The sequence below is a fragment of the Balaenoptera borealis genome, assembly GCF_965194805.1.
Source record: "Balaenoptera borealis genome assembly, chromosome: 4".
NCBI classification, from domain to species: domain Eukaryota; kingdom Metazoa; phylum Chordata; class Mammalia; order Artiodactyla; family Balaenopteridae; genus Balaenoptera; species Balaenoptera borealis.
This window is the reverse complement of record NC_138861.1, coordinates 11,377,436-11,402,498: the sequence shown is the minus strand read 5'-3', so window position 1 is coordinate 11,402,498 and position 25,063 is coordinate 11,377,436. Positions and strand designations below refer to the sequence as shown.

The window sequence follows — 25,063 nt, the reverse complement described above, 5'->3', positions numbered from 1 at the left end:
CCACGGCCGGCGCCCCTGGCCTGCGCGCGGGCTGCTCCGGGGCGGCCCGGGCACGGCGCGGCCAGCCGCCGGGCGGTCCTCGCGCGTCCGCCGGAGGCCAGCGCCAGTGCCGCGGCGACGCGAAGCGCGACCCTCCGGGCGCGGGGGCACCGGCGGCGTTACTACCTGGAGGGCTCCGCGGCGCTTGTTAGGCTTCTCCCGGGCACGCGGGGATTTCTGTCTTCGGAGCGCGGGGCTTGTCTTTCCCGGCCCCCCTGCTCTGCCCTCCCTCCCCTGCTTGGCCGCTGGGCTCCTTCTCTCCACTCCCAGCTGCACGGAGTCGAGCTGCGTTATTTAATAATCCTGCTGCTCCTGCCTGCGCCAGCAGAGCTGCTCTGCCTGAGCCACCGCTTCCCAGGCAGGCATGTTGTGGAGACAGGGAGAGGGCGAGACGCGGACTGGCCGTCGGTCGGCGACAGTTCGTGGTGAGAGAGGGAAGAGCGGAGCAAGAGGAGGGCAGGGGAGGGACGTGGGGAGGCGCTTCCAAGTGTGTGAGTGCGCGGAGTGTGACTGAGTGGGGGACGAGAGAGCCACCTCCCGGCTAGGCCGCGCTCCCTGACTGAGGAGGGCGGCGGCGAGCGCAGCTTTTATAGGAGCGGGGTTGGGGGGAGGGGGGAGGGGGAGGAGTTAAACTGGGGCGGGGGGAGGAGTTAAACTGGGGCGGGGCGTGGATGGCTGAGAGCACGGCGCCCGGCCAACTGAGGCCGCGGGTTACCACGCACGCATACTCTTGCATTAACGCGCGCACACCCAGTGCTGGCCCGTTGCTGAGTGTTCATTTTAGGGGAAGCCGTATCCTGTCGTGCTGACTTGGCTTTGCACTCAGCCCATCCTCATGAGTGCGTCGAGTCCAAGTGCATTGGCAGAGGCAAAAGTGGAAGAGAGGGAGAATCTGAAGCTCTGCGAAGGGGCCGCGGTAATGCTGAAAATGCACTGTGTCTTTTCTCTCCAAACCACCGATGCTATTTTCTTTCTCCTCCACCTCTCAGGGAGGAAACTGTGAGGCTTCCTCCTCTTTTCCTTCTCACCCAGGCTATTCACATCCTGACACATCTCTTACCTCAAAGGCAGCAAGAAACCTGGCTTCCTTTCTCTTAACAGATGACACCTCCCAACAAATATTTACAGCAGTCAGTTCTTCTGTAGGATAATGGAAGCAGTGGGACTGTGGCCTGGAGTGGAACTTGTGTTCCTGCACATAAGGTCCTCAACAACACGGGGATTACATACAGAACCAGTTACCATTTTGACATCATTTGACTGATGGCCCTCTAGAGATATTTTGCCAGTTTAGTGGTGGAGAAGACTTCTGATGCATGGTGCTGTTGCTTACCTAATTTATTTTCCCTTGGTCCTTTCTCCTATTGCACTGCCTCATTTCCTTTTAGATTTGCCCTGGGTCCTGAACTCTCCCATTCATCCCCTTCTTTATCTCCACTCCTGTATATTTATGTCTTTAGCAGGCAATAAGGCAGACGGAGTGCATTTAACTCTGTGTGTGTGTGTTGGAAACATCTTTTAACCAATTTTGGTGGCTTGTAGGACCATTTCTAGATAGAAAATACATCCCCAGTGCTAAGTTTGTACACCTGACATCACCTCCCTTACCCTCTAACTAGCCTCCTGCCCAGATTGTAGGATCTTTGTGATCTGGTGCACTACTGTATTGGCAAACAGCTTCCAGGAATCAAGCAATCTATGCTTCTTTCAAGTTTGTGTGTGTGTGTGTGTGTGTGTGTGTGTGCGTTCTAAATAATCTGGTAATAGTCTGACTTCTGAAATGTAAATATATTGAGTGTAAAAGCAAGGTGTACTTTTTGAATGAGTATTAGTGGTCGATGTGGATTTTGGTATGGGGACAACCCTGCTTTGGGGTGACAACTGTGGAAAACATTTTTTTCATAAATGTGACAAAAGGAAATTAAGAACATCTAGGAGGCTAGGGCTGACAACTCAGTTATTATATCTTCTCTCTTTATTAGTAGCTACGTCCACTGATATGTCCTCAGGTTTTTGGTGTATGCCAGCTCATAATATATTCTCCATATATTTTACCTTTACCATCAATTTTCTTTTGCCCTAATTCTTCCATGTCTCATACAAACTGTTTAGAATCCATTAAAAGTGGCTTAAGTATATAATCAAAAAAGGGCAGCAAAGTTGGGACCAGTGGACAAATAGATCAATAACATAAAAATACAGGACATGATTGCTCCCTTGATCAAGCATTGTTAAATGGATATACTAACAAAGGATGTTGAGATTCAATGTGTGTAGGCCCTGTGAAAAAGCTATTACCATGTCTTCAATTTTGTAGATCAGGAAAGTCAGGTTTGTGGAGGTTAGGTAGTTAACATTAGGTCTCGTACAAATTAAGTGGTGCACCTGGAACTCAACCTAAGTCTGCCTTGCACTACTGTCCACACTCCCACCCATTCAGACCACCTGGCTTAGTTGAGAGTCTTAACAGTTTCTTTATAGCTTTCAATAATTATGGAGTAAGCTGATCTACAACCCCTCAGCATTTTCCGTCTACTTCGCTCCTTTTTCTAATGCAAGAACGGTTTACAAAACTGTCCACCTTATTAGGGTTAGGCAAGGATTTAAAAAGCCCTTACTACTTGGATTTATAGATGAAAAAAGTCAGGAAATTCTTCCCTGAAGTCCTTACTAAAGGAATCCTGCTATCACTGCAAAATGAAATTTTGTAGAAGACATATTCCTGATCTGAACTTTGAACCTAGCAAATAAATATGTAGTTTATTTAAGAGCTATAAATAGGCATTTAAGAAAAAAGTTTTTCACATTTAAGGAAGATGCTCGATCATATTGGGCAAGTTTTTGGGGTTTTTATCGTCCCAGTTCTGTATTTAATTGTCACCAATAACGGTAATTTAATAATGACTCTATATTACACAGTTCAGAATTATACATTAGACCAGATATTTCAAGGGCACTTTTGGTAACCACAACTGATTGTAATTTTCACACTCAATTGCATTCATAATTAGTGAGAACCATGAAAATCTGTCAATTGCCTTTATTCATTAAGATATTCAGTAAAGCCAACATTCCTTCCTTAATTTTATAACAATTTTGCTTGCCAAATAAAGGCCAGAATTCATATACACTGGACCAATAAGCCATATGAAAATATATAACCTAAAATACACTTCTGAAAATTTGATTCATTTTAACTATTTCATATTTTTTGTTGAAAAAAATATCTGTACCAGAAACCCCATTTATAAATTATAATGAACAACATTTCAGAAGTTAAGTAAATGAATTATTCTCTTTTAAGATTGCTTAATGTTTCAAGTAGAATTTCCCACTTTGCTACATTTTCCTGATACAATTTGTGTTGTGATAGGAAAACAGAAAGTTAATGACTCTTTCCAGTTTGTTCATTTTCATCTCTTATGCTTGCTGCTGTTTGGTTCCAAGTGCATTTAACTGGCAACTTCAATGCAGATTTGGCATTGTACCATTTGATGAAAGCAGAAAAATTAGGTTGCCAATTACATATGTGCCCCTTATGTGCACTGAATTCCCACTGAAGTGATAAGCCAAATTAGAAATTTTCAGTAGTGGTACCTAAAAAGTAAAATTAGTGCCTAGGGAAATAAGGGAGATAGTTTTTCATTCCAACCCCTACTACTATAATAATAAAAGTCATAAGATGTTTTAGAAAATGAATTAACTTTAAAACATTTGCAAAACAATGTTTGTGGATGAAGTATCAGAAAAAAAATTTTTAAGTTACATTTTTTCTGTCCTAGTTCTTTTATCATCCTTTGATTTACTTCATACTCTATCATGATTATCCAGTCATTATGAAGAAAGTTAAATGAAGACCACTTCTCCCCTTTGCTTTATCCTAATAATATAAGAGAAATGAAAAAAAAAATTTTTTTTTGAATATGGTATTAACATTTTGGATTTTTTCCATATCACTTAAAGGTAAAATATATTTTTGTGACAACTGTTGTAAAATTAAGGGGGCATTATGGGTACCTTATAGCAACAGGAACCTCGAATGGAGATTGAGGCTGAAGTTTGCACTGGATTCAAGATCAAGGACCGATAAGAAAGTGCGGGACAGGAGAGAGGAGAAAAGACTCAACTGCAGTTTGGGGTCCAGAGAGCACAGGAAAAAGTCTATTTTAATGTGAAAAACTCTCTTAACTGGGGCAACGTGTCAGGTAGACAGAGCACTAGCAGAAAAAAATTAAGATAGAGTTAATTTTCAGAAATCTGGTAATGACTCCTACTCTTGGTAAATTGTCCTTTTGCAGCAGAAATTCTGCCTGGTGACAGAACAGCAGGATCCATCGTTGCCCTTGCTCTGTGGAGGAAACTAAAAGGGCAAGCAGGTCAACTGCCCAGGATTTCAGAGGGGAATCCTCTCCAGAAGCTAAGCCCAGATGACTGGGTCAAAATACTCGCTGCATGAGCTGTCTTTGATCTGGGAGCTACGCAGACACCAAGGATTCGTCCCAAGGAGCAGATGTGGTAGCAAGACTATTAAGGTGAAAGCATGTCACTGTCCTTGTCACTGGGCTACCATATCCCAGGTTTACAAATCGAGCTAATTCTGAGCCCATGGGCTGACGGGATGGAAAGCAGAGGATGTGGAGAGGCATCGCTACTCAGCAACTGAGGAAATCCTTAATTTCCAGAGGAGAATATCCAGTTTAGAGGGCTGAAAAAAGTTGAGGTGGCAGAAGGAGGAGAGAACTAACGTCAACACTGATGTTCTCTGAATTTATGTCTCTCTATTATTTAAGGGAGATAAACTGTATTAAAAATAATGTTTATCAACATAAAACCAAAGGAGTCTTTATAAGCAGATTCACCAGTAGAAACTATTCCATGTATATAATTTCCTTATCTTTGTTTCTATTTCCAAACGTGATCAATGAGGTCTTACGGAAAATGATCTCAGGATTTCTCATCTTCATATGGAGTAATTTTCGTGTTTGAATACTTGTTTTGTTCTGATTGCAATATTTTTAAAAAAATATTTAACCCAGTTAATGGTTCATTTGTTGATGTCTATGAGTTACATCTATCAAAGTGATTTTTTTCATTGGACATTTGAGTTCTTCTATTATGATTGTCCCTAGCCATCTATGTGTTTGTAGGCATTTCATTAAAATAAATAGAACTTGACACATTTTTTTAGAGAGATCATCAGTTAAATCGTCTCTAAAAATAGTATATTGATAAAATCTGAAACTGTAACAATAAATCTGTGAATCATATAAATAGATCTAATTATAACAATAGAAGAACTACAACGAAATTGTAATAGTACTCTTTACTATTTAGATATATAGTAAAAATAGACAATGCTAATAAAATAATCTAAACCATATTAAACCAGTACTTAAGCAGGTTGGAAACTGGTCTTGCCATCTGTCAATTTCTATACTGGCAGTTTCACAAATGAGATGTCTTTTTAACAAAACATCACAGCAGGAGATACAGACATGTGAATTGTAATTAAAATGTGAAAAATGCATTTCCTAGCCTTTGTCACTTATATAAAGCTTCTCTTATATTGTGAAATTCTACCCCTTAGGAAGTTACACAAAGTGGAAATAATGTTTATTTTGCCAAGTCTATACATTGTTGACCATAATTTTAACTTAAGTAATGAATGCATATGCTATCATAAATTGAATTGTGGTTTCCTTATGTCTTGTTCACACAGTAATGAGATTCAATTATTTTTTAATCATCCAAATGTAGAAGGTGAAGAGGAATAATTTGTATATTTCTATTCAGTCTAGATCTGCTAAGGACTAATATTATTGCTTTATATTTACTTACCATTATATTCTGTATATAAAAACAACATTGAATTTTATTTACTTTCTGGGAAAAAATAAACCTAAATGAGTGCTTAATTCTGTAATGAAAAAGTTGCCTAAATATTATATAATATTTATTATATAATATTTAATGTTTTCCTGGTTTCATAGCATTTACATAAAATACAAACCAAGATATGCAATGTAGGAGATGTAACTATGGTTAATGCTACATATTGCTATAAATTAATTGCTATATATTGAACAAGTGTTCAAGAAATCAGTGGTAGCATAAATCAAGTTAACAACATAGTTTAAACTTAAAATAAGACATTAGCACTCAAATAGATCTTAGTTTTTATTTTCACTCTCCATAACATCTTGAATATTTTCTAGAAATTTAAAGTTAGCATGTGTTCTTGACATTTGTCATTATGGGACTTATATATCCAAACACATTCACATCCCTGACTTACCTTTGGTGCAATGATGCTTTTCTTTGTACTGTTATCACTTACAAGTTTCCTTCAAATGTTAACATTTTAACAAACAAAATGGGTATTGAGATAGGAGTGAGTCATTAAATCACTATGTAATTATATGTTTCAAATACAAACTATTCCATCTCATTTTTATGTACTTCTTACAGTACGACGTTGAAACTGTTGTGATGGAGTGGTAAGGATTATGTCCCTTTCTCTTAAACCTGAGCAGACTTTTGTGACTGCCACCACTAGAATGTGGACGATGTTGTATAATTTCCTAGCCTAGGTCATAAAATTGCCATTTACTTTATCCTTGTTCCCAGGGACTGTTGCTCATAGAAGCTAATCACCTGCTGTACAGAAGCCATGCAAACTATGGAAGGGCCCACATGGAGAGGAACTGATGCCTTTATCCCACAGCACCATCTGACAGACGCCACATAAAACCAGCACCAATTTGCCAGCCATGTAAGTGAGCCATTTTGGTAATAGATCTCCAGCTCCAAATCTATCTACTCCAGCCAGCCATGTGGAGCAGAAACAAGCTGTATTAATTGTTATTGCTGCATACCAAATTACTGCAAACACAGTGGCTTAAAATAAGTAGCAATTTATTAGATCACAGTTTTGCAGGCCAGAATCCTGGCAAGGTGTGGCTAGTTCTCTGCTCATTATCACAAGCCTGAAATCAAGGTGTTAGCCAGACTGAGTTCTCATCTAGGGGTTCTGCGGCACAAATCAGCTTCCCAGCTCTTTCTGGTTGTTGACAGAGTTCAGTTTCTTGCAGTTATACAGCTGAGACCTCTTTTTCTTTTACGTGTGCCTCCCTCCACCTTCAAGCCAGCAACAGCAGCTTATATCCTCATGCTTCAAATCTTTAACTTCTTCTGCCGACCGGAGAAAACGCTCCCACTAGACTATAAGCCAATGGTGGGCCCATGACTTATTTGTTCATCATACCAGGGCCTAGTCGAAGCAAAATAATGTGTCCTCAAGTGACACAAGGGGTGGTGCATATGACTGACGTTTTATTCTCTTTATCATTTCCTGATAATTATGTGTCATGGTGAAGCCTTATTGATCATTATTCCTTCAGGAGCCTTTATTTTCCTCCAAACCATTCTCAGTCTTTCATATGTTATCTTTCTTCTGACTTGACTTTAAAAATGAAGGTTACAGGCTTCACTGTAGCCACTCAAGCAAGTACTATTCAGTCATATGAAGCAGTGTGGTGAGCTTTGATGCAGCACCACAGCAGGTTGTCTTAGTCCGTTCAGCTGTTGTAATAAAATACAATAGACTAGGTGGCTTGTAAACAACAGGAATTTATTGCTCATAGTTCTGGAGACTGGGAAGTCCAAGATCAAGGAAACAGTATAGTCATGTTCTGGTGAGAGGTCTCTTCCTGATTCAGAATCAGTGCCTTCTAACTGTGTCCTCTCATGGTGGAAGCAGCAAGGGATTTCTGTGGGGTCTTCTTTATAAGAACACTAATTTCATTCATGAGGGTGGACCCTCATGACCTAAGCACCTCCAAAAGCCCCAACTCCTAATTCTATTACATTGGGCATTAGGATTTCAACATGTGAATTTTGGGAGAACACAAATGTTCAGACCATAGCAAAGGTCAAGACTGTGGAAGATACAGGAAACCTCAGAATAAACTCAACTGTCCCCAAGAGCTTTAACTGATGTTGGGAATGAGATAAAGTACTTTGTATCACCATATTTACCTTTTGGACTCATTAATAAATATTTATTAGTTGATTAGTTTTCTTCTTATATTGTTTTCTCCATATATTGTAGCATGTTTATGGGTGGAAGCTCCAGCCAATAGAATGTCACATCTCTGAAATATAACATGAGATTTTGGTCATCAGATGTTTATGGTACAAGGTTGAATCATAGGAAGTAAATACTGAATAATAATCTGAAAGGAAAAAGATAAAAGAGGGGAGAAAAGCAAAACTCGTCATGAAATAACTCCACAAGTAGTCCTGAATGGAGAGAATTCCTACATAAATAAATCACAATCATTTATGTAGTCATGCATCAACAAGTGACATATTGATTTTTTTTTTCTAGAAAACCAAGATAAAAGTGACAGGCCGAGAGTCAGTTTAGGCATACTGAAGGAGCATTTCACTAACGGGATACATGAGAATAATTTGAAAATCTAGATAAACCGTGCTAATTTCTCACCAATCTTGTGTTCTTTAGTATCTATAAAACATCTTTACTTAGAATCATAGGAAAGTAAATGTGAAGGGATTTTAGTCACTCAGCAGATTTGTATTGCAGATGTTAAACAAACTAAATATTAGGAATACCAAAATTGAGGGAAAATACTTGCAATTAAGATAGTCATAGAAACAAATAATTAGAATACAATGTACTGTGGAACAAAAAGGGTATAAAAGCAGTTACTCCTTGCTTTCAAGGAAATAACAGTCCAACAATAGACGTATTACAGCAAATGATTACGATAGTTAATTCTCAGTCCTCATTTTACTTTAGTGGATTTTGGATTGGAGTGACTTTGTACTGCGTTGATGTAGCTAAAACTGGAATTGTATTTCCCAGAATTCCCTTCCTGATATGGTTCTGCACTAAGGTTGGCCGAAAGAGAAGTCTTCATGAGATTCGTAAGGAAGAAATGAGGCAGCAGCTATGTTATGCGCTGAGGAACAGTGTAGGGAACCAGGGGGTCTTGCAGCTCGTGCTCCTTGATCTGCTACCTCACCTTGTTTAGTCTGGGGCAGCAGCTGCCCCTGCAGCTCCCTCAGCTCCTGCCAGATCTCCTTTACCCTCTCAGAGTGTGTGTGTACAAGTTCCTGGGAGGTCCATTGTAAAGGTTCTTTCTGCATATCACTATCTGCATATCCCTTGTCATGCTGAAATTGGAGGTAGCAAGAGACAGATGTAGGCAGAGATGGTCCTTTAGGGGTACAGTTTATACAGCTTGTCTTAGCTGATGTGGGTAGAGATTGTCTTTTGGAAATCCAGTTTATCCTGAGGATTCCAGTCTGTCCCAGCTGACCACCAATCCACACAGCTTTTCTTCCCAATTGCCAGTTCTCAGTGACTTTAAGTCCACCATTAGAGCAGCGGCAACAGACTTCCATAGACTTCTGCCCAACTCCCACGGTTGCGTAAGGTCTGACCCCTATCATAAATCCCTTATCCCATATCACTCGTGTTGGTTCTGCCTTTCTGTTGGGACTCACACTTACATGAATATATTTTGTAGGAAAAAACCAAAGGAGTACTGAGGACTAGATGTAGATGGTGAGGAAAGAGAAGAGTCAGAGTGACTAAATCTTAAATTAACATGTTAATTTGAGTCATTTCCTTCCATTTGAAACATTTCTTCCATTTGGCTTCTGGGACGCCACAGTGCCCTGTTTTTATTCAACTCACCTCGATGACCTCTGCATTTGGAATGTTCCAAGACACAAGACGTAAACTTTTGTTTTCTCTTTATACTCATTTCTTTGGTGATCTCATTCAGGCTCAGAGTTTTAGTGCCATCTGAATGCTTATGACATCCACGTTTGTATCTCTAGCCCTGAACTCCTAACCCATGTCTGACTTTCAAGTTGACATCTCTGCTCGCTTACAGAAGCCTCTCAAGCTTAAAAATATACAAAGCCTCTGAATTCTTCTGAAAACCTGTTCTGTATGCAGCCTTCCCCATCATGGTCAATGGCAACTTCTATTCTTGCAATTGTTTGTGTTGAAGACCTTTGGGTCATTCCTAGTTTCTCTTTTTCTCTTACAATGCGCATCTAACATGTCAGCAAATCCTGCTGACTTTATGTTCACATTATATAGAGTATTCCAACCGCTTCTCAAAACTTTCACTGTATAACCCAGTTTAAGCCACCATCATCTTTCACCTAGGTAACTGTGATAGCCTTCTGATCTCTACCTTACCTTTGTCCCTCATATTCTCAAAACAGTGGGCAGAACTGGCATGTTAAAATCTAAGTCAGATCACGCCACTGTTCTGCTCAAAATCCTACAGTGGCATCCCATCTCATGGAGAGTAAAAGTTGTTAAAATGGCCTATAGGCCCTGCATATCATAATCCCCCTCACCATGACCCCGTACCACCACCACTATTTGCTGTTGCATTTCTCTCTGTGGATTCTCTTCCTGGATACATGCAGGAGAACTTCCTTACTTTCTTTCAGACTTTGCTCAGATGTAACTTCATTGAAGCCTTCTCTGCCATTGCATCTAAAATAGTAACTCCACTCCACACACATGCTCACATCCATTTCTGAGCCCCCTTGCCAGCTTTATTTTTCCTTAGCATTTATCTCTAAAACAATGCATACTGTATGTACTTATTTTTGCTTATTGTCTGTTTTCCCCACTAAAATAAAAGATAATGAGGACAGGGGTGTTTCTATTTCCCCACTCCCCCCACCCCTCCTATCCCCCTGTACCTAGAGAGGTACATTGTTTATAGTGACCCTTAATAAATATTTGTTAAATGAAGAATAAGTCATAGAATAAAAGCATGATAGAAACACATACAAGAAGTAAAACAGGAGACAGAGAGGGTTTCAACACTACCTTCACTCACTATTCTGAAAAACAAAAACAGATACTTGTCATTTTATAAAAACTTTTAAAAGATTTTGTGTGGGATGTTTTCTAATTAATCTCAGTATTTATGAGGCATGTGATAATTGAGAAATGTGTCTTCACAGTAATTCTAAAAGCAGATGGCATTCATTCATTTATTCATTCAGTCCACAAATGTTTGTTGAGTGTCTGCTATGTGCCAGCAGCTAATACAAAGGTGAATTATGAAATATTCACAAACTTTAATTAAACAGTGGCAATATGCTAAGCAGAGTACTAAACCATGGATATAGAGAAATAAAAGTTATAGTTCAAAGAGCTGAGAATATATTAGGAAAGACAAATAAATAAATAAACAATTACGAAACTGTGTGAAAGGGCTACAGTAGGTGCAAAATAGGAGGTTTTGTATTATATAACATAGGTATAAATAATCCAAATTTAAAGGGTGGATTTTCAGGGAAGGATTCCTATCAAATGTTAATATCTGGCCTGAGTTCTAAAAAATATATCTTGCTTAAGTATATAAACTTTGTTAGGCAAATGGCGGCAAAATAATTATTCCATTCTTTGTGTTTAATAAATATTTGCTAATTTTCTAGTATTCAAATAACCTTTCATTTGGGGGTATTATTTTAATAAACATTAAATGTATGAAACTATCTTTACACATTTAATTTTTTATTTTTATTACTAATTTAAAATAAGATTGAGCACTCAGAAGTCTTAAATGTTTTTCCAGATTCATATGGACATTATGGAAAATATTTATGCCACCTATATATTTCAGAGTCTCTGCTCATGGAAATAACACAGTGGATATATATATTCCTTTCCTGAGAACCATAAAAATGAAAACTTACAGTTCCATCATTTCTTTTTAATCTTGAGACTTGACAGGTGAAAAAAAACCACAATTTTCTAGTCAATTTCTAACTTATTTACTTTTGTATTTAGTTGACATCAAAACATTAATTTTTTGGTTTTGAAATCGTATGTTCAAGTAAAATGCCTAAATAAAGACGATAATGTACTGTCTTGCAGAAGCAGTGTATGTTGGAAAAGTTAAGTTATATGTTTGGTGCAAACCCTGGGGCTACTACTTAGGGGAGATACCAATTAGAAGCAGACAATCCGCAAGTTTAAATTGAATCATGATTCTTCCTGAACTCGAGTAGGTATGCTACTGTACATATTTCACTCAATATTTTTATGTCATAAATTTTTTTAGGCAGTTCTATTTTTATAGAAAATATCCTGCATAAAACAACAGCCTCAAAATAGGTCAGGGTGTTATTGACTGCTTAAAGCAAGCACACACTTGGGAAATTTCTTCTCGAAAAATCCATCTAAAGAAAGATAGGTGTTTGAACTTTTTGATATTTAGATGTCAAGTTATAAAATCTCTAAGGGTCTATATCCTTTATATATAAGCATATATGAGCATTGACTATAAACAATGAGCACCTGCTTAAATGTGATTCATATCTAAATTTTTAAGGATTATGCGTTAACTTAGGTCTTTTAGAAGTACAACTTGATAAAATCTGATCATACAGCTATATCATTAGGTTACCTATAAAGAAAAGCACTCTTTGTAATTATAATGTCCAGATTAATGCTATTTATGTGGACATTAATGTATCTGGACGTTTATTAATGTATTATTTGTAATAACGTGACTCACCTGCTCTTCCAATTCAGGGCATGAGACTGATTCCTATGTTATCTGTTCAATTTGGTATTTTTCTTCTGATGAAGGCACATCTGTGTTCACTGTGTTAAGTTCACAGTTAAGTTCACTGTTAAGTTAAATGTTCTCCTAGGAGAAGTAGAGCCTAGATGATTAACTACTTCTTGGAAAATATTTTTTAAGGGGAAGCATAAGTGCTGAAGCATGTAGAATGCACTACCACATTAAAAAAATGTTCATTAACAAAAATAAATTAAAAATGAGAGTGGTTTTACATCTCCAGAGCAATAACAAGTTATGCCTCAACAGTCTGCAAGAATTTATGTCCCTAAATGTTATTCCATTTAGCACTCTATGAAACCTATAGAATCATATTAGTACATTTAACAGTTTGTGAGACAGCTCTCACTAAAGGTGTTTTTTTCCCCTTAACTTAACATTTTTAAAGTATTGTAGGTATGTAACCCAGGTAACTGCAGGTATTTAAATTTTTTGCAGAATATATAGCAGTATACAAATACGTCTATATAATACTTTTCAGAGGAAAGGATTCCTTGATTTTAAAAATATGTTTAGAAAATGTTTTTAAATATAAATAAAATATTTTCCTTTGTTTTCTATACTTTCAATAACTTACTCTCTTCTCTTCCTCCTGCTACCCTTCTTTCTTCTTCTTGTTACTATTCCTCCCACTCCTATTTCTTTCTCTTCTTTATTATCATCCTAATGACTACCTTCAACTGAGGCCTTACTCACATGGTGGATATTGCGTTATTTCTTCAAATATCTTAACCATAATGAATATATTTTGCAGTAAAATCAAGCACAAGTAAAATCAACCACAAATGAAATCAATCCACCCTTATTAATTCCTTTACTGAGTTAAGCATGTAACTCTATTTGTAAGAATTAAGCTGCCAGTCGATGAGTACATTATTTCCATATCTGAAAGCCTGCCTCCAAATTCTTAGACCAGTTTGCCACACGATAATATGATATAGTAGACAGAGTTTTTCAGGGAATATATGCTGATTAGGCAGCATTCTAATGCCATCATGGAAATAGAGCCACCATTTGAATTATTTCCTTTCACATTCTTCTGTATTCACAGACTACTTCAGCCTTGGTTAAAAGAGAAAAATTATGATTAGATAGTGCACATCTCTACTTCAACAAAACAAAACAAAACAATAACCAAAACTAAAAGGTGGGGGGAAGTCATGTACCCTGTTGCTCAAACAGAGGGCATATTTTATGAAAAACTAAAAATATGGCCCTACTGTGTAAAAAAAGGAAACATATATAGACATAATATCCAAGAAGAGGCCATAAAATGCAGTGATTAAGTTCACTACATTGCAGGTTCCACAGAACTGGCATCCAATCCTTGCTTCACTTTTTATCAGCAGAGCAACTTTGGGTGAGTTACTTAACCTCATTAGTCCTCAGTTTCCACGTATATAAAATGACAGTAGTGTTTACTATCATTGGGTTTCTGAAGGAATTAAATAAGAGGGCATGGGAATGTTTAGCACAGTACCTAAACAAGAATTCAGTATATGATATCTATTGTTATTAATATGCACCAAAGCTAAACTGTTAAATCAGTGAATATATAAATTTCTCTAATGTATTGTGCAACTAAATATATGTCAGAATAACTCCAAATTACCCTCTCGAGTAGAAACAAGTGTTGAAAAACACAAATTACATTTTTTGGAATTTGCCACAATATAGCTAGCTTTAGTTTCTAAACATAACATCTGTTAAGAAGTAACGTTTCCAAGTATTCAACAAATATTTACTGAACACCTAGGATTTGTCAATCACTATTCTAAGACCGGACTGGAGATAAAAGAGTAGACAAGGAAGGTAGGATTCTTGCTTTCCTAGAGTTTACATTCCAGTCAGCAGAAGAATGGGGTAGGGCAGGAAAGCAGAAAGATAACAAATGAATAAACAAATACATAAGATAATTTCATGGAATGATCAATGCTATGAGGACAAGAGAGGAAAGTCATGCTCAGTGTAGGATTGGGTGACTTCTTTGGTTTGGGTGTGTCAGGAGAGGACTCACTTTGAAAGTATATTTAAATTGTGGTCTGAGTGACAGGAGGAGCCAGCTGCAACTAGTTCAGAGACCCTACGGTGGAAACCAGTCTGCTATATTTGTATGTAGGAGGAACAGAAACTAAGCCAATGTGTTTGGAGCTTAGTGGTCTAGGGGAAGAATAATGCTTAAACATTTTATTTTATGCTTTCGTATGTCTTCCCTTTTCCGGTTCATTGACTACTTTCTGTTTAACTGACATATTTATTCTTGATGTTAAAACAAAAACATATTCTTTTAATCCAAGATATTTCCAATATCCCAGAATATGCCCACCATATTCTGGGACATCATTAGCAAAATTAAAAATTCAACACAATTTATATGTCAGAGGCAGGGAGGGGATTATTCCTGGGTTTTTATAAAGGCTAAAAAATATTGGTCCCTAGAGACTTAGAGTTTGTGTGAAAACGAATAATTCTCTATCTCAGTCGTAAGTTTCAGTGAGTCTACTTCCATCTGCAGTAACAGAAGTAGGAAGTGGGGGAAATGAAGAACACGGAATTGTAGTACCCTCGCCCCACCAGCATGCAATTCATTTAGCATTGCACCGCTGTACTGAAGCTTTTACTGCCAGGGGTCTCTGAGCAAATCATTTCCATTACTAGTCTGTTCTAATAACCCCTTTGCTGATTCAGCTACCTGAATGTAAATATCATAGAAATGACTGGGAAATAAAAGCTAATTTGAAACACTGAAAAGGGATCTAAAAGAAAATGCTCCCTACATACACTTTCATTTTCATAACTCTTTGTTTAAAAATCTGCTTATCATAGATGAAGTCTTTTGATTGTATTTGAAGCCAATAGAAGAAATATAATTCTTTTTTCACATATCACTATATGTTGCTTAAAGCTCCCTGTCTTAAATGACAGCTATTTCGCCCATACTAACACAATACATGTAGAATATTAAAACGGCCACAGTGAATTCCGTAGCATTACGGTCAAAGTCCTTCATTGTCTATTTAATATAAGCCTTAGTGGGTTGTCTTGAGGTACAAGTGAAATCTTGTACTATTTATTTGTTACACACAGGAGGTGTTTTTCTCTGCCTGAGCTTCTGTTCAGTCCTATATTCTCTCTACATATTCAGCCCCCCTCCCAACCCCCACTAGCCTTTTAATACTACTAGCTGTTGAATTTAAAGGCTGGCCTCCAGGGGAAAAAATCCTTTGTGTGATCTGTATGATGACAATATTAAAGTAAAAAAGCGAACGAGCAGTGTAGTTTTTTGAAATTCATTCCAAATAATATTAGTGATGTAGTTTGAATGTTACTACATTCATATCTGAAATGCAAGATTATCTTAGAAATATGATTATTACAAATTACTTTTAAGCTTCATAATTATATATTTCAAAGCTGATCTGAGTAGGTTTAAAAGGCTATAAGTTGCAGAGAAGTAAACAGCTGCCTTCAGAAAGAATTTGTAATTAACAAACCATCATAGTATTTAGTTGAAATTCCATCACAATTAAAGCTAAAATATTAAAATACATTTTAAAATTTAAGGGCTTAAAGAAGAGATGTTCATGATGAAAACATAGGCTGAATTTGTGGCTACGACAATAAATGATGAACACTGAATTATGCCAGAATAAATTGTATCACTGAGAGTACAAGTGGAATTTTTAGCGGTTGTTATTATTATTATTGCAATACATACATGACGTCAGTTCATCCTTTTCCAGTCTGGTATAAATGTGTGCACATTTTTAAAAAGCAGCAAGTTCACTTTCATAGCAAGTTTCCAAAACTCTTTTTGCATTTGTGCTAGTGACTCAGGATGAACTTAAATAGGACCTGCTTAACAATCAACAACATCTTGTTTGGTTCCTAGAAGGCATGTAGACAGCTCAGTACGTGTGTATATGTGTGTGTGGGTGTGTGTGGAGAAGAAGCTGATCATTTACATTTGACTCACTTTTTGCCTTTAGCAGAAGATAATTGCAGCTATTTATAAGGATGGCAATATTAATAGTTGCCATAAATATCTATTTCTGCATTTCTTTCTAAATATATATGTAAGTGCTTTTCTCTGTTTTATGTCACTTAAAATTTGCTTTACAGAATTTATAATCTAGCATAAGCACTCCAAAGGAAAGCAACCATTTCTTCTAGGGTTTTTTGCCTCCTTTTCCCAGACAGAGGCTTCACAGAGCATAGTAGGGCTAAAAATTGAGAAACGACAGGTGGAGTATATGTTTTAGTTAAAACAGGATACTTGATTGAGAAAAAAGAGCTAGCATATGTTATTCCATTAAATCTTCACAGCAGCCAGGTATAAGAGATATTAAGAAGGTTAAGAAATCTATGGAAGCAAGATTCAAATTCAGAAGATGTAGTCTTCTGCTAAATTTGGATGGGGCTCAAGTAACGTTAAAGTTTAGTGAGTTAAAGAGAGGTGAAAAGGAAAACATCTGAGGTGAAACTGCGGTTGGTTCATAGCACTGTCAATTGACAATACTTCTCATTCAATCGTGCTGTAGTAAATTTGTATAAAAATGCAAAGGCCAGAAATTTCATTAGGCTAATTACATAAGTAATATACAGTTAACAACCAAGTGTTTATTGTAAAGAAATTATTAACCCTGGAGCAAAAATACTGTGTTTCTAGTTGGTTTTTTTTTTCTAGTTTAATAAGTGTCAATGGTAAACATATCATGAAGCTCTTTTGATTCTTTAGTGTTTTAATTTATGAAAGATGTATGCATGGCATAAATATTAAGTAGGGAAGTTATCTAAATATACATTTTAAAAAAGACAAAGGAGACCTGCTTTTCCATTCAGTGTCATAGTTTTCCTTTAAATCAGAAAAGGATAAACTTAAAAATAACCTCTTTTTCACTGATCTGAACATCAGGAAACAGGGGTTTTGGTTAGAAAGAATGATAATTGTAGAGCCTCAGTCAATCCTGAAAGCTGCTCTTCTTCTATTATCAGTATTCCACCTAATTTCAGCCCTCAGAATAAAGTATGGGTAAAGTGACCTTGAATACTGTATCTGACTATCCTTATTTGGAACGTTTACCAAACTCGACAAATTTTGCAAAACTGTACTGCTGTGCACTTTGAATGGAAAAATTAGAGATTTCAAAGCAGATAAAAGTGCTTTTCAGATCTCAATCAGTTCCCTTATCTCTCTTCCAGCCCATCTCTCACTGCCAGGCCCATTCACTATCACATTATCTTTCTTTGTTTTCTTGGTCTCCTTGGATCTCTCTGTCTCTCTCTCTTAATTACAATCAAGACATTTAGTTTTATAAGGTTTTGTAAAACATCACAGTTTCCCCACTTTGCTACTTTTAACTTCCTTTGTATTCCCTCTTTTTCCTAAATGGTGTATAAACGTAAATACTAAAAAGGAACTAAATTGTAAGGGAACAGGAGCTACCCTCAAAAAAAAAAAAAAAAAAAAAAAAAATGAACTATAACATTCACCGGAGCTGAGCACACTGCAAACTAGGGATCCTGTTCAAAGGAGCAGGAAAATTTGCAGCTAGTTATTTTCTAGAGATCTTCTAACCTAACAGTCCCTAGAAGGTATAACACCCCCTCCACTATTGTGCACTGATGGGTTTCATGGTAGAAAGTCCCAGGCTAGCTTTAATGTTAACCCCACTCTTCCTGGTCCTCTATTAGTCTCACATTATGCCCTAACCTAACCTTCCTACTATTGAGAACTCTGAGTTATCACCTCTGGATAAAAATGTAACCTAGATTTGTGGAGAATCATATCTATTCACTAAAGCTATGCTTTTTAGGAACCATTTTTTTTAATTGAAGTATAGTTAATTTACAATGTTGTGTTAGTTTCAGGTGTACAGCAGGGTGATTCAATCATACATGTATGTATATATCTCTATTCTTTTTCAGATTCTTTTCAATTATAGATTATTATAAAGTATTGAATATAGCTCCCTGGGCTGTAAAGTAGGTCCTTGTTTATCTATTTCATATATACTTGTGTGTATATGTTAATCCCTAACTCCTAATTTATCTCTCTCCCTGACTCCTGCTATCCACTTTGGTAACCACAAGTTTGTTTTCTATGTCTGTGAGTCTGTTTATGTTTTGTAAATAAGTACATTTTTTTAGATTTCACATAGAAGTGATATCATATGATATTTGTCTTTCTCTGTCAGACTTACTTCACTTAATATGATAATCTCTAGGTCCATTTGTGTTGCTGCACAAATTTTAATTTTATTCTTTTTTATGGCTGAGAAATATTCCATTTTATGTATATACCACATCTTCTTTATCCATTTATCTGTCAATGGACATTTAGGTTGTTTTCATGTCTTGGCTGTTGGAAATAGTGATGCTATGATCATTGGAGTGCATATATCTTTTTGAATTAGAGTTTTCTCTGGATATATGACCAGGAATGGGATTCTTGATCATATGGTAACTCTATTTTTAATTTTTTAAGGAATCTCTATACAGTGGCTGTACCAATTTACATTCCTTCCAACAGTGTAGGAGGGTTCCTCTTCTCCACACCCTCTCCCACATTTATTATTTGTAGACTTTTTAATGATGGCCATTCTGACTGGTGTGAAGTGATACCTCATTGTAGTTTTGACTTGCATTTCTCTAATAATTAGTGATACTGAGCATCTTTTCATGTGCCTATTGGCCATCTGTATGTCTTCTTTAAAGAAATGTCTATTTAGGTCTTCTGTCCATCTTTTGACTGGGTTGTTTGTTTGTTTGATATTAAGCTGTATGAACTGTTTGTATATTTTTGGAAATTAATCCCTTGTCGGTAGCGTCATTTGCAAATATTTTCTCCCAGTCCATAAGTTGTCTTTTTGTTTTGTTTCTGGTTTCCTTTGCTGTGCAAAAGCTTTTAAGTTTAATTAGGTCCCCTTTGTTTATTTTTGCTTTTATTTCCTTTACTCTAGGAGACAGATCCAAAAAAATATTGCTGCGACTCATGTAAAAGAGTGTTCTACCTATGTTTTCCTCTAGGAGTTTTACAGCATTCGATCTTACGTTTAGGTCTTTAATCCATTTTGAGTTTATTTTTGTATGTGGTGTCAGAGAATGTTCTAATTTCACTCTTTTACATGTAACTGTCCAGTTTTCCCAGCACCACTTTAAAAAGAATGTTGCAGGGAATAAGGTCAATTGCTTTATTCCAAAATTTCAAATATTTGGGCAAGTAAATGACAATGGAACATTGCACCTGCATTCTCCAAATACACTTCTCCTGATTTAAAAGGTTGATATAGTCTACGGATTTGCCCAGCTCAAAATCCCTGATGTTATTCTAATGAATCCTTCTTCCTGATATTCTCTACTTAACTGATTAACAAGAGGTAGTTATTCTCTTTTAATGTATTCTCTCTGAATATTGTAATTTCTATTTAATCTCTCTTTAATGCGTTTGTTGCTTTCAATTCCAATAGCAATTACCTTCATCCAGGCCACCATCACAGCTAGCACAGATTTCTGCCACACACCCCTAACTAGTCTCTCTCAGCAGCCTGCCCCCATTCCAATCCATCTTCCAATCTGTAGCTAATTTAGTTTTATAAAATGCAAATCTAATCATATCATTCCATGATTAAAACCATATAAATGCTTCCCATAAAAATAGTCTAAAGTCCAAACTTCTCAGGGTGGCATAGAAGACCTTTACCATTGGCCTCGGATTATTACTATAGCTTCACTGTTCATCACTCTCCCAGAATTTTGTACTCTTTACCCTCATTCTACCAATTGATAATTCCACCAACTATCTATAGTCCTTTTCTGACTTCCAAGCCTTTGCACACGCTGCTCACTCAACCTTAAAAACTCTTTACCACCTTTCCCCGTCCTCTCATCAGACCAAACTGCACTACACTATACACACTGCTAAACACACACACACCACTACCGCCTTCTACCTGGCTCCCAATTTTGTTTCAGATCATCACATAGCACATCCAAAAGCATCCCTCTGACTCTTCCAAGCCTGATTAGATGTCCCTTCTAAGCTGCATCCAACGTACTACCCTTAAATATCTCTTGACATTTGCTGGTTTTTGTTTTTTATCCTTCCCATTAGACAATAAGTTCCTTGAGAGCAGGAACTGTGCTTTCTCACCTTTCCAATTCTAGAGTTTGGCTTGTTCTCAGAACATAGTGAGTGTTCAGTAGATATGGGTTAAATGGATACCTATGTTGATGTCTGTGTGTTCCTGAGATAGAGCTTCATCAAAGAGTGCCTGGAACTCTTCTCTGGCCAAATTAATGCCTATCCCTGTTAGGTACAACTTAATTAGCATACCTAGTTACCAATGCTGTTACAATGTTGTTTCTTCTTGGGTGTTTTTTGAAGAATTTCTATGAGAAAATGGGAAGAGTAAATGAGGAAAAGGTAGCTGTTTCTGCCTAGAAATTCTATTATCTTTTTTTATTCCATTGATTTTTAATGTAGGTTTGTAACTTATGTCTACAGAATTTGTGCCATCATTCCAAACTATTCAGATTACTTTTTTTAAATTTTATTAATTTATTTATTTTAAATTTTTGGCTGTGTTGGGTCTTCGTTGCTGTGCACGGGCTTTCTCTAGCTGTGGTGAGCGGGCGCTACTCTTCGTTGCAGTGCGCAGGCTTCTCATTGCGGTGGCTTCTCTTGTTGCGGAGCATGGGCTCTAGGCATGATGGCTTCAGTAATTGTGGCACGCAGACTCAGTAGTTGTGGCTCACGGGCTCTGGAGCACAGACTCAGTAGTTGTAGTGCATGGGCTTAGTTGCTCTGCGGCATGTGGGATCTTCCTGGACCAGGGATTGAACCCGTGTCCCTTGCATTGGCAGGCGGATTCTTAACCACTGCACCACCAGGGAAGTCCCCAGATTACTTTGACCATAGGTATTCTAATTTAGATAAGACTTAATCCCAGTTTTGTATCATCTATAATTTGATAAAATTTTCATATCTTTGTGTGCTGCTGAGCACTTGGTGTGTTTGGCAGGTACTTTGAAATGGGTCCTTTCAATATTATTGGTATAAGAGTGAAAAAGCCAAATAAAGCCAAAATCAAAAATTTGTGCCATAGAACTAAGACCAACTAAGCCCTCCAAGTTGATGTTATCTATTAACACATTTGGATAAAATTTCCAAACCAGATTCACATGGGGTATCCATCTAGCACCTTGCTGAAATCAAACTCATTAAGTCTATGACAATTTTCTGATAGGTGGAGACACAGAAGAACCTGTTAGTCCTGTGTTTCTTCTTTTCGGTGAACCAATTTCACCTTCTATTAATGATTGTTATTGAAAATGTCATTTCTTTTCCCCCAGTACACTGCATGATTTTGTAGTCTCTCATAGATTTTCATGAGTGATATAAGAATCAGTTGTGACCATCTCATCATTAGGGAGCAGCAAACTATCATTATAAAGACAGATTTGGATAATTTCCAGAAATGAACTGATGGTCAGAAATTCATAGACTTTGATGCAAACTTTCCGTTTTCACAGGTGATACTAATGACATGAGGGCGAGAGGAAAAAAATGAAATTGAGTATACAATAAGTCAACTTTTTGAAGTTGTTTGTCTGAAACATTTTAAATGAATCCTGGATATCTAAGAGAAAACTCAATTCTCTTAAATCTCTAAAAACTATTTCCTAGGTGTATAGCTTTCCTATGTATTAGGGTGTTAGGACCAGAGTTTTAAGAGAGTAAAATCTACTCAGAACAATACTTAGAAACTTTTCCTGATTGCCTAGGTTAAAATACATGTCCTTACTCTGTATATACTTTGTGTTTTCAATAATGCCCTGGACATATCTCTGGCATTGTGTTTCTAAATTGTATTACTACATACATCTTTTAATATTTCTGTTTTGCTCATGAGACTGTGAGAATTTTGTAGAAAGGCTATTTGTTATTCATCTTTATATCCCTAGTGACTATCTTTATGCCTGGCACATATTTGATGCACAATAAATTTTTATTGAAAGAATGAATGAACATTTTTCATAAAGCTGGAGGCAATTTTTTGTTCATTACACAATAGAAGTTTCAGTCTTAGGGAAAAAGTGTGAAGCAACTTTGGTAGTGCTGGGCAATTCATTAAAGATAACTAAAACGGTGATCATGTAGCAGCATGATTATATCCTCCTTTGCATTATTTTCTATTAATTTTATGTGTGTAAATGTTATCTTCTAAAAACATATTATTGATTTCTACAATAATCTCCTTACTGATTTCCCTTCTCTGTCTTTGGCAGTTTATTTACGACAAAGCAATCATGTCAAGATGTAGGTCAAGCAATATCACTCCTCTGCTCACAACCCTGCAATGGTTTCCTAATGAAGAATAAGGTCTGCCATAGCTGGCCCCTCTCACTTCTCTGACCTCATCGACCTTTTACCTCCTTCTATCCTCTTAGCTCGCTTTGCTCTACCATGCTGATGCCATGCTGGTGCAGTCCTGCCTCAGGGCATTTGTCCCTCCATCAGGTCGGCTCCTCCTCTAGAAATCATGTGTCTGGCATCCTCACCTCCATCAGGTCTTTATTAAATGCCATCTTTCCAGTGAAGATTTTCTTACACCCTATTTGTATCACCATCAACCCCTGAGACCCTGCCCTGTACACAGGCACTTTCCTTACCCTCTTGCCTCTTTTTCTTACCCTTTATCACTAACATGCTATATATTTTACTTATTTTTCTTATTGTTATCTCATCGTGAGGGAAGGGACCTCAAGGTTTTGTTTTGTTTTGTTTCCCCACTGTTAAAAATTCCAGACCTAGCACAGTGTCTGGAATTTGATAGACATTAAAAAAAATTGTTGAACTAATGAAAAAATGAATACTTGATAGCAGATACATTTTAGTTTTTCGTATTGTGTTTTCTGATGGCACTTTTATTTCTATATTTAAACATACCTTCAAAAAATGACATACATATTTGATATATAAAGGAAATTTCTTTTGTACATGAAATTTAAATACTAAAACTAAAATTTCCAAGAGACTATCTTTTGCAAGGCAAATAGGAATAAAATATTCCTATTTTATTCACAGCCAAAGAAAACACTTTTCTTTTTAATAGTGTTAATCCTAAAAAGTGCCTCTGTGTAATAGATGAACATTTTCTTTTTGAAACAGATTTTCAATGTGGACCACCAGAGGGTTAAAACCATTAATAGTGAAATATCTATCTTTAAAACTACTTCATAGAGTATAATATGCACCAAGAACTTTACAAAAAGAGCACCAGCATTGTTAATTTTTGTTTTTAACTGACAAATAATATATCATACCAAACACTAAAATGTAAGTCAATGTCAAAGCAATGATGAATGCCTTTTTAAATTTAATCCATTTCCCAAGACACAAAATGATTTTCCAGCTTATCATAGATTTCACGTGTGACATGAAAATCAGCTGTGATCACCACATCATTAGATAAAAGACACGAACTGACAGCCGACAAACCAAGCTGATGACTTCCAAAGACTCGGGAAAGAAAGATTTAACTTCTCTCTGGCCCAAGCACCCCTCTGGCCAGAGGTTAAAAACAAAAAGATTGTAACTGAGCAAAGCATGATGGACTTCCTCAAACAGTCCAAAGATTTTGTTTTGTTTTGAAAATGAAATGATAAGGGAAACTATGTTGGTAGCAAGGGTTGGAGTCAAGCTAGTCATTTGTTTTCAGGTCTTCCTGCCTTTTTAAAGTTTTTTTATACCTTCTTCATAATGAAAACAAGATGTGCATTCCTTACGAATAGCTAATCCTACCCTGTGACCTCAAGCTGGTCAACAACCAAACTTTCTACCCTTGACCAAATAAATGCAAACCCTTTCGGAACAAATATGCCTTTGAGTCAGGAAGACCTTTAACATTACTGTGCAGAGTTATTTGATGCTCGCACAGCTGAATATTAGTCATCAATGCAGTAGGTTAACCCTTGTCCTGCTCCTTCAGATAATGGCAGTGTGGAAGTAATTTGATCCAACACTTCACTAAACCACTTAGTTTAGCTCAGACCCCCTAGATGATCAGCATATTGCTTGGATCACATATAAAGTTGATATAAAGCACATATAAAGGTGCTATTTTCCAGGCCCAGAGATAACACAGATCAGGAAAATGGAACAATATGTGTAGGCGTTGTACTTAACTACACTGAAGTAGTTTTTAGTGTGGTGTATGACAATGACTTTTATGTTTTTGTATCATATATAAATATATTTTATATATTTTATATAAATATATGTCATGGTGAATATTCATTTCTCTCCTTAAATATTAATGTTTTTATTTAAACTATCATTTTATTGTATTTCCTTTATACCTATTTGT

At 36.8% G+C, this 25,063-nt stretch overlaps 1 protein-coding gene and 1 long non-coding RNA gene across 14 annotated transcripts in view; one reads left to right on the top strand and one right to left on the bottom strand.

The window, feature by feature from the left end:
• CCSER1 (coiled-coil serine rich protein 1) overlaps positions 1-603 on the bottom strand; it is a 1,297,084-nt gene extending 1,296,481 nt beyond the window's left edge. For all 10 annotated transcript variants that reach the window (XM_082391649.1, XM_082391651.1, XM_082391652.1 and 7 more), the window contains exon 1: positions 166-603. The gene's annotated coding sequence lies outside the window, so the exon portion shown is untranslated. The remainder of the gene's footprint in view (positions 1-165) is intronic.
• LOC309628612 overlaps positions 371-25,063 on the top strand; it is a 136,084-nt gene continuing 111,391 nt past the window's right edge. For 2 of the 4 annotated variants that reach the window (XR_014244579.1, XR_014244582.1), the window contains exon 1: positions 964-6,811. This is a non-coding gene — a long non-coding RNA (uncharacterized lncRNA). The other 2 variants (XR_014244580.1, XR_014244581.1) reach the window with 2 other exon arrangements.